The 16,376-nt window shown below is 40.0% G+C and overlaps 1 protein-coding gene across 10 annotated transcripts in view; it reads right to left on the bottom strand.

Annotated features, from left to right (window-relative positions):
• CC1H2orf88 (chromosome C1 C2orf88 homolog) overlaps window positions 1-16,376 on the bottom strand; it is a 72,251-nt gene that overhangs the window by 14,109 nt on the left and 41,766 nt on the right. Inside the window, exon 1 of one of the 10 annotated variants that reach the window (XM_053215457.1) lies at window positions 15,185-15,292. The exons of the other annotated variants lie outside the window; for them this stretch is intronic. The gene's annotated coding sequence lies outside the window, so the exon portion shown is untranslated. Of the gene's footprint in view, window positions 1-15,184; window positions 15,293-16,376 lie in introns of those variants that run through there. 10 annotated transcript variants of the gene reach the window in all.

Genomic DNA, 16,376 nt, shown 5'->3' with positions numbered 1-16,376 from the left:
TGGCCATTTTTTGTTTATGCCACTGGCAGCTAAATACAATATAAAGATGCCTTTCCTCCCACCACACCTTCTCCCTCACCCCCCCAATCCCAACACCCACACACACACACACACACACACACACGCAGGCAGAGCACAGGCATGCATAAAAGAAAAGTCCTTTGACTTGTTTCCCTCAATGTTACTGAGGAGCCTCAAAGCACTAAGTATGTGGAGGGTGTCAGGCCACAGCCCTGGCACTTCCCTTGGGAACAGGTCTAGCACCTACTGGGTCTTCTATTGGATCCTTCAAACAGAAGATTTAAATTACTGTAGCCCATTCATTCCGTGTAGTTCATTTCAGAGCTGTGGTGCTCCATCCTGGATGCAGTGTCATCAAACTAAGCCTCATGAGTAAGCTCCTTTGGAATATACCAGGGAAGGTGTCAAAAAAGCCATAACTTGAGTATGAGGCCCAAACACAAAGCACTAGCCAAAAAAAAGCAGCTTCTAAATATCTGCTCTGGAAATGAATAGACCTCTAAATCCCTGAAAGTCCACCTTAAATACTAGATTAACAGAAATGGTTATTACTGCTGTCCTACTTTATATCATATTCTAAGCCTCTGAACAGGTTTCCAAGATGTTTAAATCTCAAGCTATGGCTTAAAATGGGCCCTAGCCCTGAATTAATGCGAATCTTTATATAATTTAAAAAATGCTATAGTCTTTAAAAGAAGTCTTATGCATATAGGGGTGCCTGGGTGGCTCATTCAGTTAAATGTCCTACTCTTGATTTCAGCTCAGGTCATGATCTCATGATTCAAACCATGCATTGGGCTGCACGCTGACAGTGAGGAACCTGCTTGGGATTCTCTCTCCATCTCCCTCTGCTCCTCCCATGTGTGCTCTCTCTTGCTCTCAAAATAATCTTAAAAAAAAGTCTTATGCATATATATTTTTCAAATTTCAATGTAGATGCAATTAATAAATGCTAATTCATTAAAAAACATGAGTTCATTAAAAAAAATACCTGAGTTCCTAATAGGATGTTTGTCATTATTCATTCTCTAATAATGGAAACTAAGAGTATATTTTCTTTCTTGTTGGGGGGGGGGGTCCATAAAATTGGACTTTAAACAGAGGTCTTTGTCCTGTTAATATTGAGAATCACTTAGACTTTAAATTCATAACAGGGTCAAATGATGCCAGTTAAACTGGCAAACAAATGAAGTCAGATTTAATACTCTCACCAAAAAGTAAAAGCTGGAAAATATGGCAAACCAAACAGTTGGATTGGTCCTCAGGCATGCAGAACGTACACAGCGTGCATTTGCTCACCTGCACGGTGGTCTCAGGATGACTCTTCGTGAGGTCACATTTGGGGTTCGGTTTTCTCAATGGAGGGGCAGGGGAAATAACACTGTTAATTGAGAGGCTAATGTATGAGATTCTAATAAACCTGAGTAGAGCTATGTGGTAGGACTTCATCTGTAAACCGAGATCCACCTCAGACATTCATCATAAAATTTAAGTGAGCTTCCATATATAAAACATCTAGAATTGTTTTGGAACAAGCAAGGTGTTCAGTAAGTGTCATTTCCTTTCCTTCTTTCTCTTAGATTGTCCCCTAAAACTACTATTACCAAACTATTATGTTAAGCGCTTTACTGTACTTTAAGATAATTAAAGAAAGAGAAGAATATAAGAATGCTGACAGTGATTTTGAATCATTACAATCAGGTGATAGATCTAAAACAGGTGTCCATGTTTCACCCATTTTACCAAGTCCTCCAGGTGGAGAAGAGAAACAGGCATTCCTCCTGGCCCTCTGAGCTTTACTCTGGGTACATGTTTGGTTTCACCTGACCAATCCTATTTATGACTAGGAATATTGAATCTTAGTCTGCAGTAATTCTTCCAGTACTATCCATATAAATCCCTGCAGGAAAATGGAGAGTAACTACTGATCAATTAGTTGGGAAAAAAAAAAAAAAAACTAGCTGAAGAAAAAAATTTGATCTAGATCACCACTAAGAATATAAAACATTAAACATATACTTGTTTTTTTTTTTTTTTAGAGAAAAGGGGTGTGCATAAGCAGGGGAGAGGGACAGAGGGAGAGAGAAGCTTGAGCAGGCTCCATGCTCCACCCCCTGACCAGGGACTCAGTTCCATGACCCTGGGATCCTGACCTGAGCCAAATCAAGAGTCGCATGTTCAACTGAATGAGCCACCCAGGCACCCCAAGAATTTAAAACATTTAAACTTTATATTCTATATTCATTTCTTAGTCATGTCAGGCCACAGCTAAATGACACAGCTGTACTTGTGATGCATGAATTAAGCTCCATAAAATTCTGAAGCCAGTTCCTTAAACAACTGTTGTGAAATGGAGGTGGTATGAAAAACTGGTAACAACGTCAGAATATTGTCTTTAGTTTGTTACACCTGGACTGCTCTTTAGACCCTGTACCTGAAACTAGGAATTGGAACTTGAATCAGAACATGAAACCAAAACTAATGCAAAAATGAATGTTCAGTCTTAAAACTCACTGTAGGCTGAAAATCATGATCCAATCATCCTTATATGCTAAGCCAATTATTCCATAGATTCCTTCTTCACATTTGTAAAATGCTTTGTCTCTTAAAAAGGGCTTTCTTATCATTTCTCCTTCTCTCTAGTATTACTACACAAAAATTTCTTCTTTCTAAAAATTTACCTATTCTTAAGTGTGCATCTCAAGTCCACTTCCTGTATAAAGGCCATCTCACTACCTAATATCACTCTATCACACTCTTGGGTTTCCGTGCCATATTTATTTTCATCACTGTATTTCCCATTCTGCCTTGTTTACAAGTCTGTACCCATACCAGATGGACTCGTAAAGGCTTGAACATGGTCACAGCACTTAAATGCTTTCTAAAAGAAGACTGGTAATAAGTCATTGTTATTCATCCTTGCATCTCACTTCTATACGCATGCATAATGAAGGGCTTCAGTAAATGTTAATTGACTTAAATAATTTAACTCTAGATGTTAGAAAGAAATTCCTATACAGGCATACCTCAAAAAAACTGTGGGTTCAGTTCCAGACCACTGACTGTTAAAGCAAATATCACAATAAAGCAAGTGAAAAGAATGTCTTGGTTTCCCAATAAAAATAAAAGTTATGTTTACAGTATTCTGTAGTCTCCTGAGTGTGCCACAGCATTATGTCTAAAAATGCGAATGTAAATAAAAATGCTTTACTGCTAAAAACTGCTAACGATCATCTGAGCTTTCAGTGAGTTGTAATCACTCATCATAGATCACCATAACAAATAATAAAAGTTTGAAATATTGTGAGAATTACCAAAACGTGACAGAGAGATGAAGTGAGCAAATGCTGTTGGAAAAATGGTGCAGACAGACTAGCTTAACACAGGGTTGCCACAAATCTTCGATTTGTAAAAAAGGCAGTATCTACAAAGTGCAATAAAACAAGGTATAGCTGTACTCCTACAAAGAGAGCAGCAGAGTATATATAACCATACATTACAAATGATAACCAAGTGTCTGGAGCTTTTCAGAGTAAGTTATCCATCTATCTCTGTTTCTATTGAGCATATCTCATTTCCATTTTTCCTTTTACTCTTTCCCTGGTGTCTTATCGATCTTTTATGCAACAGAAAGGAATTATTTTTCCATATTTTACAAAGTACATTGATGTAGACTGTGTACGTAAGCAAGTTAAATATCCTGCCTGAGGAAGCACATAGTCTGGATGACACGCACGAGAGACCAGTTGCACTGCCTGTTCTGGTACTCAGATCTTTTGAATATGGCTTCAGGGATCTCGCTGCCATATCACAATTTCTCCCTTTCAGATTTCATGATATGCACTAAATCAGATAAACAGTGTATTTATGGAACAATTTATTTTACAAGCCCATTCTTTAAAAGAATGGTCTTAGGGCGCCTGGCTGGCTCAGTCGGTTAAGCATCTGACTTCGGCTCAGGTCATGATCTCACAGTTTGTGAGTTTGAGCCTGGTGTTGGGCTCTGTGCTGACAGCTCAGAGCCTAGAGCCTTCTTCGGATTCTGTGTCCCCCTCTCTCTCTGCCCCTCCCCACTCACACTGTGTCTCTCTCTCAAAAATGAATAAACATTTAAAAAATTTAAAAAAAAAGAATGGTCTTAAAGGCGATACGGTACAATGAACATTCTCAAACACAGGTAGTAGTTTCAACTGCTTCAATAGTAGCATAACAACTCATGTTAGAAGCTTTAAGCCAAATATCCCACCTCAGAAATCTATCTTAAAGAAATGATCAGAGTTGCCAACAAAAATTTATATATAAGCTTTTTCATGGTAGTCTTTTTATAATTAGAAGAATTGAAAATAAGCTACATGTGCAATGACATGTGATTTATCATAGGCTTATATCCTGAATATTATGTAACTGTTAAATAACTGTAGTAGATAGCCTCTACAATGGCCCCCAAGTAATCTCTGCCTCCGGAAATTCCCATCCCTTGCTTAATTCCCTCTTCTTGTAGGACCAATGATTTACTTCTAACAATAGAGTATAGCAAAAGTGATGGGATGTCATTTCCAAGATTAAATGTTAAAGAGACCATGGCTTCTGTCTTGCACTCTTACTCTGATGGAAGCCAACTTCTGTGTTATGGAGAGGCCCATGAGGCAAGGAATCGAGGAAAATCTCTGTACAGCAGGGTGCATAGAACTGGTTTGTTCCCCACTTAAGCCTTCAGATGAGATCACAGCCCCAACTGGCAACTGTGAAAGGCTTTGACAGGCAGGCACTCATCTAAGCTGCACCCAGATTCCTGATTCACAGGGACTGCAAAATTAATGTATGTTATTTTAAGCCACCTACTTTTAGGGTAGTTCATAATAAACAGATGATAACTTTTTAAAAGAATACTTAGTAGCATGAGGCAATACTCATATGTTAAGTTTTTAAATAACTAGTCAAGAGGTTTATTTATCCATGACAAAACAAACGAAAGTATTGTTTTAAAACATGTATTGTGTACTCACATATTTGTTATTTGAACTAGTAATTTCCTACATTTCCATTCACTGAAAATATTTTCAAGACTGTTATAAAGCCTATCTTGTAATATCATATAATTTTAAGTATAATTATTATTAGCTAAAAAAAGACACCAAACATTGAAAATATTACAACCTGCCTCCTAAAACATGGTAGAAAAGTTTACAAAGAATAGATTTATCCGAGTCTTAAGAACTGATAATTTTTAAAAGCAGAAAAATATATATGTATTATTCTGGTTTTTAAAATATAGATGCTTAAGAAAAAATAGAGTTAAATACAAGAAAACATGAACAGAGTTGCTCTTTGGATGGTGGGATCATAGGTAACTTAAATTTCCTCTTTATGCTTTTCTCTGTTTCCCAAAATTTTTTCAAATATATGTGTGTGTATATATATACATATATATGTGTGTGTGTATATATATATGTGTGTGTGTGTGTGTGTGTATATGTAATTTGTATCGGAAATGTCTTTTTAAAAAAGCCAACCTGATAATGTAATGTAACACATTTTATCCTTCAAACCCAGATTTAATGCTAATATGAGACTCACCATTTTGTGAAGAAAGAGAACAGCACTGGATCCACTGATCCAAGTGGTAATACTTAAGCAAGTAAAAATAGTCAATAGGACTATAATACATCTAAATTAAAAAAAAAAAAAAAGCCATCAAGCTGAGTCAAATGAGAGGGCTAAACTAATGCAAAATTGGTTAGAACCAAGCACAAGTTTGTGAGGAGAAATTGTAGATGCCTTCCATGGCACTGGTTCTAAAAGATTAAGATTTATAATCAGAATATTAAAAAGTTGAGGGAGAGAGGGAAGATGGCGGCGTAGGAGAACGCTGGCTCACCGCGTGTCCTGCTGATCACTTAGATTCCACCTACACCTGCCTAAATAACCCAGAAAACCGCCAGAGGATAGCAGAACGGACTCTCCGGAGCCAAGCGCAGACAAGAGGCCCACGGAAGAGGGTAGGAAGGGCGGCGAGGCGGTGCACGCTCCACGGACTGGCGGGAGGAGCTGGGGCGGAGGGGCAGCCTGCCGGCCAAGCAGAGCCCCCGAGTCTGGCTGGCAAAAGCGGAGGGGCCGACAGCAAGTTCCGACAGCAAGCACGACTTAGCATCTGGGAGGTCATAAGTTAACAGCTCTGCTCAGAAAGCGGGAAGGCTGGAGGACAAAGGGAGGGAGAGCTGCTGAGCCCCTGGACGACAGAGCTCAGTTTGGTGGGGAAAAAAGGTGCTTGCCGGCGCCATCTCCCCCGCCCATCCCCCAGCCAAAATCCCAGAGAACCAGTTCCTGCCAGGGAACTTGCTCGCTCCGCGCAAACACCCAACTCTGTGCTTCTGCGGAGCCAAACCTCCGGCAGCGAATCTGCTGCCCACTGCCACAGGGCCCCTCCTGAAGTGGAGGGCTTCTCCTAAGGAGAAGCGAGCTAATCCTGCGCCTCCTGCCCCCCGGGCACCTTGCCTACCCACCCCAACTAATACGCCAGATCCCCAGCATCACAAGCCTGGCAGTGTGCAAGTAGCCCAGACGGGCCACGCCACCCCACAGTGAATCCCACCCCTAGGAGAGGGGAAGAGAAGGCACACACCAGTCTGACTGTGGCCCCAGCGGTGGGCTGGGGGCAGACATCAGGTCGGACTGTGGCCCCGCCCACCAACTCCAGTTATACACCACAGCACAGGGGAAGTGCCCTGCAGGTCCTCACCACTCCAGGGACTATCCAAAATGACCAAACGGAAGAATTCCCCTCAGAAGAATCTCCAGGAAATAACGACAGCTAATGAACTGATCAAAAAGGATTTAAATAATATAACAGAAAGTGAATTTAGAATAATAGTCATAAAATTAATCGCTGGGCTTGAAGACAGTATAGAGGAAAGCAGAGAATCTCTTGCTACAGAGATCAAGGGACTAAGGAACAGTCACGAGGAGCTGAAAAGCGCTTTAAACGAAATGCAAAACAAAATGGAAACGACGACAGCTCGGATTGAAGAGGCAGAGGAGAGAATAGGTGAACTAGAAGATAAAGTTATGGAAAAAGAGGAAGCTGAGAGAAAGAGAGAAAAAAAAAAATCCAGGAGTATGAGGGGAAAATTAGAGAACTAAGTGATACACTAAAAAGAAATAATATATGCATAATTGGTATCCCAGAGGAGGAAGAGAGAGGGAAAGGTGCTGAAGGGGTACTTGAAGAAATTGTAGCTGAGAACTTCCCTGAACTGGGGAAGGAAAAAGGCATTGAAATCCAAGAGGCACAGAGAACTCCCTTCAGACGTAACTTGAATCGATATTCTGCACGACATATCATAGTGAAACTGGCAACATACAAGGATAAAGAGAAAATTCTGAAAGCAGCAAGGGATAAACGTGCCCTCACATATAAAGGGAGACCTATAAGACTCATGACTGATCTCTTTTGAAACTTGGCAGGCCAGAAAGGATTGGCACGATATTTTCAGTGTGCTAAACAGGAAAAATATGCAGCCGAGAATCCTTTATCCAGCAAGTCTGTCATTTAGAATAGAAGGAGAGATAAAGGTCTTCCCAAACAAACAAAAACTGAAGGAATTTCTCACCACTAAACCAGCCCTACAAGAGATCCTAAGGGGGATCCTGTAAGACAAAGTACCAGAGACATCACTACAAGCATAAAACATACAGACATCACAATGACTCTAAACCCGTATCTTTGTATAATAACACTGAATGTAAATGGATTAAATGCGCCAACCAAAAGACATAGGGTATCAGAATGGATAAAAAAACAAGACCCATCTATTTGCTGTCTACAAGAGACTCATTTTAGACCTGAGGACACCTTTAGATTGAGAGTGAGGGGATGGAGAACTATTTATCATGCTACTGGAAGCCAAAAGAAAGCTGGAGTAGCCATACTTAGACAAACTAGACTTTAAATTAAAGGCTGTAACAAGAGATGAAGAAGGGCATTATATAATAATTACAGGGTCTATCCATCAGGAAGAGCTAACAATTATAAATGTCTATGCGCCAAATACTGGAGCCCCCAAATATATAAAACAATTACTCATAAACATAAGCAACCTTATTGATAAGAATGTGGTAATTGCAGGGGACTTTAACACCCCACTTACAGAAATGGATAGATCATCTAGACACACGGTCAATAAAGAAACAAGGGCCCTGAATGATACATTGGATCAGATGGACTTGACAGATATATTTAGAACTCTGCATCCCAAAGCAACAGAATATACTTTCTTCTCGAGTGCACATGGAACATTCTCCAAGATAGATCATATACTGGGTCACAAAACAGCCCTTCATAAGTTTACAAGAATTGAAATTATACCATGCATACTTTCAGACCACAATGCTATGAAGCTTGAAATCAACCACAGGAAAAAGTCTGGAAAACCTCCAAAAGCATGGAGGTTAAAGAACACCCTACTAACGAATGAGTGGGTCAACCAGGCAATTAGAGAAGAAATTCAAAAATATATGGAAACAAACGAAAATGAAAATACAACAATCCAAATGCTTTGGGACGCAGCGAAGGCAGTCCTGAGAGGAAAATACATTGCAATCCAGGCCTATCTCAAGAAACAAGAAAAATCCCAAATACAAAATCTAACAGCACACCTAAAGGAAATAGAAGCAGAATAGCAAAGGCAGCCTAAACCCAGCAGAAGAAGAGAAATAATAAAGATCAGAGCAGAAATAAACAATATAGAATCTAAAAAAACTGTAGAGCAGATCAACGAAACCAAGAGTTGGTTTTTTGAAAAAATAAACAAAATTGACAAACCTCTAGCCAGGCTTCTCAAAAAGAAAAGGGAGATGACCCAAATAGATAAAATCATGAATGAAAATGGAATTATTACAACCAATCCCTCAGAGATACAAACAATTATCAGGGAATAGTATGAAAATTATATGCCAACAAATTGGACAACCTGGAAGAAATGGACAAATTCCTAAACACCCACACGCTTCCAAAACTCAATCAGGAGGAAATAGAAAGCTTGAACAGACCCATAACCAGCGAAGAAATTGAATCGGTTATCAAAAATCTCCCAACAAATAAGAGTCCAGGACCAGATGGCTTCCCAGGGGAGTTCTACCAGATGTTTAAAGCAGAGATAATACCTATCCTTCTCAAGCTATTCCAAGAAATAGAAAGGGAAGGAAAACTTCCAGACTCATTCTATGAAGCCAGTATTACTTTGATTCCTAAACCAGACAGAGACCCAGTAAAAAAAGAGAACTACAGGCCAATATCCCTGATGAATATGGATGCAAAAATTCTCAATAAGATACTAGCAAATCGAATTCAACGGCATATGAAAAGAATTATTCACCATGATCAAGTGGGATTCATTCCTGGGATGCAGGGCTGGTTCAACATTCCCAAATCAATCAACGTGATACATCACATTAACAAAAAAAAAAAGAGAAGAACCATATGATCCTGTCAATCGATGCAGAAAAGGCCTTTGACAAAATCCAGCACCCTTTCTTAATAAAAACCCTTGAGAAAGTCGGGATAGAAGGAACATACTTAAAGATCATAAAAGCCATTTATGAAAAGCCCACAGCTAACATCATCCTCAACGGGGAAAAACTGAGAGCTTTTTCCCTGAGATCAGGAACACGACAGGGATGCCCACTCTCACCGCTGTTGTTTAACATAGTGCTGGAAGTTCTAGCATCAGCAATCAGACAACAAAAGGAAATCAAAGGCATCAAAATTGGCAAAGATGAAGTCAAGCTTTCGCTTTTTGCAGATGACATGGTATTATACATGGAAAATCCGATAGACTCCACCAAAAGTCTGCTAGAACTGATACATGAATTCAGCAAAGTTGCCGGATACAAAATCAATGTACAGAAATCAGTTGCATTCTTATACACTAACAATGAAGCAACAGAAAGACAAATAAAGAAACTGATCCCATTCACAATTGCACCAAGAAGCATAAAATACCTAGGAATAAATCTAACCAAAGATGTAAAAGATCTGTATGCTGAAAACTATAGAAAGCTTATGAAGGGAGTTGAAGAAGATATAAAGAAATGGAAAGACATTCCCTGCTCATAGATTGGAAGAATAAATATTATCAAAATGTCAATACTACCCAAAGCTATCTACACATTCAATGCAATCCCAATCAAAATTGTACCAGCATTCTTCTCGAAACTAGAACAAGCAATCCTAAAATTCATATGGAACCACAAAAGGCCCTGAATAGCCAAAGTAATTTTGAAGAAGAAGACCAAAGCAGGAGGCATCACAATCCCAGACTTTAGCCTCTACTACAAAGCTGTAATCATCAAGACAGCATGGTATTGGCACAAAAACAGACACATAGACCAATGGAATAGAATAGAAACCCCAGAACTAGACCCACAAACGTATGGCCAACTCATCTTTGACAAAGCAGGAAAGAACATCCAATGGAAAAAAGACAGTCTCTTTAACAAATGGTGCTGGGAGAACTGGACAGCAACATGCAGAAGGTTGAAACTAGACCACTTTCTCACACCATTCACAAAAATAAACTCAAAATGGATAAAGGACCTGAATGTGAGACAGGAAACCATCAAAACCTTAGAGGAGAAAGCAGGAAAAGACCTCTCTGACCTCAGCCGTAGCAATCTCTTACTTGACACATCCCAAAGGCAAGGGAATTAAAAGCAAAAATGAACTACTGGAACCTTATGAAGATAAAAAGCTTCTGCACAGCAAAGGAAACAACCAACAAAACTAAAAGGCAACCAACGGAATGGGAAAAGATATTTGCAAACGACATATCGGACAAAGGGCTAGTATCCAAAATCTATAAAGAGCTCACCAAACTCCACACCCGAAAAACAAATAACCCAGTGAAGAAATGGGCAGAAAACATGAATAGACACTTCTCTAAAGAAGACATCCGGATGGCCAACAGGCACATGAAAAGATGTTCAACGTCGCTCCTTATCAGGGAAATACAAATCAAAACCACACTCAGATATCACCTCACGCCAGTCAGAGTGGCCAAAATGAACAAATCAGGAGACTATAGATGCTGGAGAGGATGTGGAGAAACGGGAACCCTCTTGCACTGTTGGTGGGAATGCAAATTGGTGCAGCCGCTCTGGAAAACAGTGTGGAGGTTCCTCAGAAAATTAAAAATAGACCTACCCTATGACCCAGCAATAGCACTGCTAGGAATTTATCCAAGGGATACAGGAGTACTGATGCATAGGGGCACTTGTACCCCAATGTTTATAGCAGCACTCTCAACAATAGCCAAATGATGGAAAGAGCCTAAATGTCCATCAACTGATGAATGGATAAAGAAATTGTGGTTTATATACACAATGGAGTACTACAGGGCAATGAGAAAGAACGAAATACGGCCCTTTGTAGCAACGTGGATGGAACTGGAGAGTGTGATGCTAAGTGAAATAAGCCATACAGAGAAAGACAGATACCATATGGTTTCACTCTTATGTGGATCCTGAGAAACTTAACAGAAACCCATGGGGGAGGGGAAGGAAAAAAAAAAAAAAAGAGGTTACAGTGGGAGAGAGCCAAAGCATAAGAGACTGTTAAAAACTGAGAACAAACTGAGGGTTGATGGGGGGTGGGAGGGAGGGGAGGGTGGGTGATGGGTATTGAGAAGGGCACCTTTTGGGATGAGCACTGGGTGTTGTATGGAAACCAATTTGACAATAATTTTCATGTATTAAAAAAAAAAGTTGAGCAATTCCTATATCTTCCATAAATTCAGTATTTATCATCTGTGATTTACCTAAATATTCCTGAATCTTACATTCTACCCTACTTATATGACTTTGGGGGCAGTGCTGTTCTATGTGTAGTGTAAAGTATGTCTTTTATTAATTCTAACACTATATGTACAGGAGGAAGGGAAAAATTGTTTGAGATTTTAGGGTTTGGTAAAATTATTTTTTGTGAAGCCAGTTCTTATTTCTTTGAGCGTAGACTGGCAGTTCATCTAAGATCCTGACCAAGATTCTTTTTTAAAAAAAATGACACCTTGAGGCTTCCAGAGAAGATGACAGGGTAGGAGGATCCTAAGCTTATCTTATCCCATGGACACATCTAGCTAACACCCACATCAGTAAAAGTAACCTAGAAAATAACCTGAAGACTGGCAGAACAGATTCTCCATAGCTAAACGCAGAGAAGAGGCCACATCAAAAATGGTTGAAAGGATGGAGATGTGGCCAGGAACCAAACTGACCCATAAGATTGTCCACAGGAGGGCGGAATACTACAGGCATGGAGAGGGAAGAGAAGACCCCACTCCAGGCACCTGCGGCATGGAGAACCCACACTGGGAAGATGGATCCCCACAATATTTGGCTTTGAAAAACCAGTGGGGCTTAACTTGGCAAGTTGTTAGAATCAGTGGGGCTTAACACCAGGAACTTTAAAACTCAGCTAGCTTGGCTCTGGGGAACCCAGAGGGCTATAGGAAATGGAGATAGCATAACAAACAGCCCTGACATACAGTACAGAAGATGCAGTTTGAAAAATGCCTGGGGTACACAGGAAGGAGATTTATTTACTAATCTCAGGGTGTGCTGAAGGGGCAGGGATCTTTGGGAGACTTCTCTAGGAACAAAAGAGGTGGTTGGCACCATTTTCCTCCTCTGCTCCCCAGATACACAGACACTTGTAGGAACCAGCGGGAACATGATCTCTACCTAGCTTGCTAATAGCATACCCCAGTCCTGCATTCTTCTGCAGTCTGATCCCCTCCAACCCGTCCTCCACAGGACTTCTACAAAGGTCTCCTGCTACAGCGGATAAGTGCAAACCTTGCTAACATCACCCACCCCACCCCTGCATAACCTGTGGATCTGCCCCACCCAAACTGCACTGGGCAGGAGTCCATCCAATGCAGAGCACTAAGCATGGCATTGTGCAAGAGCCCCAACAGCCCCAAAGTGACTTCTTCCTTGGGAAGAGAAAAAGATAACCACACACACCAGTTCAACGGTGGCACTAGCAGTGGCCTGGGGGCAGACAACTGGCCTGACTGCAGGCCCCACCTACCAACAAAAGCCCTGTAATTCAGTGCTACTGCAGCCCTGGCAGATGCCTGATCTGACCCAAATCAAGCCCAAGGTGGCCCCAGACTGGCTCACTAACAACAGAGGGACCAAACCCTGCCCACAACAGGCAGATAGCCATTGCAGATGACTGGACTGAAGGCAAATGTGGCTCAGCCACAACAGTAGGGTACATGCAACACACACAGAGATACCCCTGAAGCGCCAGAGTCTGGTGAACAGGGGACACTGCTGCAGGGCACTACAGGACCTCTTCTTCATAAGGCCACTACTTTCAAGAGCAAGGGACATAGCTGACTTTCCTAACACAGAGAAACACAGAGAGTTAGAAAAAATAGAAGATCAAGGAATATGTCCCAAATGAAAGAACAAGATAAAATCACATCAAGACAGCTAAATGAAACACAAATAAGTAATATGTCTGATAGAGAATTTAAAGTAATGGTCATAAAGATACTGTACTTGAGAAAAGAGAGGAGGGTTTCAGTGAGATCTTCAAAATAGAAAGAAAACATACAAAAGAATAAATCAGAAATGAACTCATTAACTGAAGTTAAAAGTACACAGGCAGGAATAAATAGTAGTGGAGAAAGCAGAAGAATGGAACAGCGACCTGGAGGACAGAGTAATGGAATGCAATCAAGCTGAACAGGACAGAGAAAGCAGAAGAAAGGTAAGAATAGATTAAGGGAATTTAGTGACATCATCACATGAAACAACATTTTATTCTGAAGGGATTCTGAAGGAGAAGAGAGAGAAAAGGGGACAGAAAATTTGGAGAAATAATAGCTGAAAGCTTCCTGAGTATGGGGAAGGAGACAGAAATCCACATCCAGGAGGCACAGAGAGAGCCCCCAACAAAATCAACTCAAGGAGGTCCACACCAAGACAAATGGTAATTAAAAGAGGCTTCCAGACAAACAAAAGCTAAAGGAATTCATGACCATTAAACCAGCCCTACAAGAAATGCTAATGGGGACTCTGAGTGGAAAGGAAAGACCATAAGTAGGAGTAAGAAAAGTAGGAAGCACTAAAGTAGGAAGCAATAAAATTAATTATATCTATGAAAATCAGTCAATAGTCTCACAAAATGAAAGTCTGTAAATTATGACAACATATACCTAAAACGTGGTGGGAGGGGGAAAGGATTAAAGAATGTGTTCAAACTTAAGCAACCATCAACTTAGTATAGGCTGTTATGAGCATAAGATGTTATATATAAACCACATGTTAACCACAAATCAAAAACCAGTCGTAAGTATGCAAAAAATAAAGAGAAAGGAATCTAAGTATATCATTAAAGAAAGGCAACTAATCATGACAGAAGAGAGCAAGGGAAGAAAGGAACAGAGAACTACATACACAACCATAAAACAAGTAACAAAAGAGCAATAAGTACATACCTATCAATAATTACTTTGAATGTAAACAGACTAAATATTCCAGTCAAAAGACATAGGGTGATGGAGTGGATAACAAACCAAGACCCATTCATACACTGTCTACAAAAAACTCATTTCAGACCTAAAGATACATGCAGATTGAAAGTGAAGGGATAGAGGGGAACTGGGTGGCTCAGTTGGTTAAGCATCTGACTTCAGCTTAGGTCATGATCTCATGGTTCATGAGTCTGAGCCCCGTATCAGGCTCTGCTCTGACAGTGGGGAGCCTTCCTGGGATTTTCTCTCTCTCCCTCTCTCTGTCCCTCCCGTGCTCATGCTCATGCTCACGCTTTCTCTCTCTCAAAATAAATAAACTTCAAAAAAAAAAAAAAAGAAAGTGAAAGGACAGAAAAGCATTTATCATGTAAATGGATGTGAAAAGAAAGCTGGGGTAGCAAAACTTATATAGGTCAAAACAGACTTTAAAGACTGTAACGAGACTAAGAAGGATACTGTATATTCATAAAGGGAACAGTCCAACATGAAGATATAACAATTGTAAATATTTATGCACCCAACAGGAAAGCACCCAGATACATAAAACAGCTATTATGAAACATAAAGGAAGTAACCAATAGTAACAAGATACAAGTATGCAACTTTAACACCCCACTTACATCAATGGATAGATCATCCAAACAAAATCAACAAGGAACCAGTGGCTTTGAATGACACATTGGACCAGATGAATCTGACAAATATATTCAGAATGTTCCATTCTAAAACAGAATCTACATTCTTTTCAAGTGCACATGGAACATTCTTCACAATAAGTGATATATTAGGTCATAAAATAAGTCTCAACAAATTCAAAAAGATCAGTCATACCATGCATCTTTTCTGACCACAATGATATGAAACTAGAAATCAACCACAAGAAGAAATCTGGAAAGAGCACAAATATATGGAGGTTAAAAAACATGCTACTAAACAATGAATAGGATGACCAAGAAATGAAAGAGGAAATAACAAAATACATGGAGACAAATGAGAATGAAAACACAACAGTCCAAAATCCTTGAGATACAGCAAAAACTATTCTAAGAGGTAAGTTTATAGCAATTCAGGCCTATCTCAAGAAGCAAGAAAAATCTCAAATGAACAACCTAACTTTACACCTAAAGGACCTAGGGAAAGAAGAACAAACAAACCTCAAACCAGTAGAAGGAGGGAAATCATAAAGATTAGAGCAGAAATAAATGAAACAGAAACTTAAAAAAAGCCCCAATAGAAAAGATCAATGAAACCAGGAGCTATTTCTTTGAAAAGATCAACAGAATTGATAGACCTTTAGCCAAACTCAGGAGAGAGAGAGAAAGAGGCAGAGAGAGAGAACAGGAGGGAGGAGAAAGAGTGAGGGGAGACAGATCCAAGAATTTCTTATACTTACAAAAATGGGTTAGAGTTTAGAGCAGAAAGCTGCCGCCACAGGGCAAAAGCGTCCAAGGTTAGTTAGCGAGATATTATAATGGGATCACGAGTAACTTGTTATACCACCTGAAGGAAATTACTTTTCATCTGGCACCAATATACTATTGTGCTTTGATCACAAACTCCACTTGCTGCCCAGACCCTTTGCTTCTTACACACACCAGTTAATGATTACTGTCTAATTGCTTTCAACTTCATCATGTATGTAAGATCTTAGGAGCTCAACAAATAGAGACGAAACCCCTGTTCAGGGCTCTTGTCTCCTCCCAGACATTAGCCTCTCTCATATTCAATTCTGAGTCTGCTCTCTTGGTGGACAAGAGAGAACTCCAGGCTCAGAGTCTGTGACAAGAGAGTAGACTGACAAGGAGAGACGAC

Source organism: Acinonyx jubatus, chromosome C1 (assembly GCF_027475565.1).
Source record: "Acinonyx jubatus isolate Ajub_Pintada_27869175 chromosome C1, VMU_Ajub_asm_v1.0, whole genome shotgun sequence".
Classification (NCBI taxonomy): domain Eukaryota; kingdom Metazoa; phylum Chordata; class Mammalia; order Carnivora; family Felidae; genus Acinonyx; species Acinonyx jubatus.
This window is presented reverse-complemented; position numbering and strand designations above follow the sequence as displayed.